Raw genomic sequence first — 1924 nt, 5'->3', positions numbered from 1 at the left:
CCTTACCCCACCCCATCCCTCCCCCTCCCACTTCTAATAACCATAGATTTGTTCTCTCCACCTGATAGATTAACTGTTCCTCTGTGGGTTTGTTGCCTAGATGATCTGTCCAGTCCTGAGACAGGTGTGATCAATCCTCCCCTATTATCGTAAATCAGATGCTGCTTCTATTACTTTGGACACTCATTCTTATCCAGTTTTATACAGTACCTAGAATCCTGTTACTCCTTCAAGGACCAGCTCAAATGTTTCCACCTCTATAAAGTCCATCCTGACCAATCTTAATCTCATGCTAAATTAATCACTTCTTACCCACTTCAGAACAAACTTCTATCATAGTACTTAGTTTAGTAGATTATGGTTTGTTTCTAATGCTCAACTGTGAAAAATTCATTTATGTCTCTATAAAGAGCATCTGTATGTAACAGTTGCTTACTAATCATTTAGTCAATAAAAAGGAACTCAATATTCTGCTGGTATCAAAGGATAGCATTTCCAAAAATGTTTAGTCAAAAATAGTTCTGAGAATTGTAATAGTACCCTTATTTAAAAATAAATTGTAGCTCCATTAAATACCAAAAAACTGAAGTTAATTACCCAACCCAAACAAAAAAACCAAAGTGATTTATTGAAAATCACAGAAATTAAGTCTTATCTTCAGAATTTCAATCACAAATGTATTGCTGCGATTTACTGTGCAACACTAAGTAGAGATCCTTTTCTTCATCTGCAGAATAGGGATATCCAGGGAAGACTGCCTTACAATAATCAACTTATAGTTGAGAATAACTATATTGTTAAGCTAAGAAAATTTCAACAAATGGTACTGGGACAACTGGATAGCCACATGCAGAAAACTTAAGTTGAACTCTACCTCACATCATATACAAAACACCTCCAAATGATCACAAACCTAAATTTAAGAGCTAAAACTATAAAACTTTTGGATGAAAACATGGATATAAATCTTCATGATCTTGCATTAGGCAAAAGCACAAGTGACAAAAGAAAACATAGATAAATTTGACTTCATCAAAATTAAAAACATTTGTACTTCAAAGGATACCATCAAGAAAGTAAAAAGACAACCCAAAGAATGGAGAAAATATTTGCAAACCATTTATCTGATAAGTGACTTGTATCCAAAATATATAAGGAACTCTTATTATAAATCAATAATAAAAAGACAACCCAATCGAAAAATGGACAAACGGGCTGGCCTGGTGGCGCACCAGAGAGTGCGCCGCTTGGGAGCGTGGCGGCACTCCCGCCGAGGGTTCGGATCCCATGTGGAGACCGGTTCCCGCTCACTGGCTGAGCGCGGTGCGGACGCAACACCGAGGGTTGCGATCAAGTTGCCGGTCCCCGGTAAGGGCACGACACCATTACCGGTCAGTAAAAAAGACAAAAAGGAAAAAAAAAAAAGAAAAATGGACAAAGGACTGGAACAGACTTTTCTCTAAAGAAGATATGCAAATGACCAATAAGCATGTGAAAAGACTCTCAAAATCATTAGTCATTAGGGAAATGCAAGCAAATGACCAATAAGCATGTGAAAAGACTCTCAAAATCATTAGTCATTAGGGAAATGCAAATAAAAACTAGAGATGCCACTTCACTAGGATGACTATAATAATAATAATAAAAAAAAAAAAAACAGACAATAACAAGCATTGATGATGATGTAAAAAAAAATGGAACCCCCCCACACAGTGCTGGTAGAAATGTAAAATGGCCCAACCACTTTGGAAACAGCTGGAAGCTCCTCACAGGATAAACATATTTACTATATGACCCAGCAATTCTACTCCTAGATATAAACCCAAGAGAAATAAAAACTCATGTCCACATAAAAACTTGTTCACGAATGTTCATAGCAGCCTATTTCATAATAGCCAAAAAAGTGAAAATAACCTAAATATCC

This window comes from Galeopterus variegatus, unplaced genomic scaffold (assembly GCF_000696425.1).
Source record: "Galeopterus variegatus unplaced genomic scaffold, G_variegatus-3.0.2 Scaffold5219, whole genome shotgun sequence".
In the NCBI taxonomy this organism is placed as follows: domain Eukaryota; kingdom Metazoa; phylum Chordata; class Mammalia; order Dermoptera; family Cynocephalidae; genus Galeopterus; species Galeopterus variegatus.
This window is presented reverse-complemented; position numbering follows the sequence as displayed.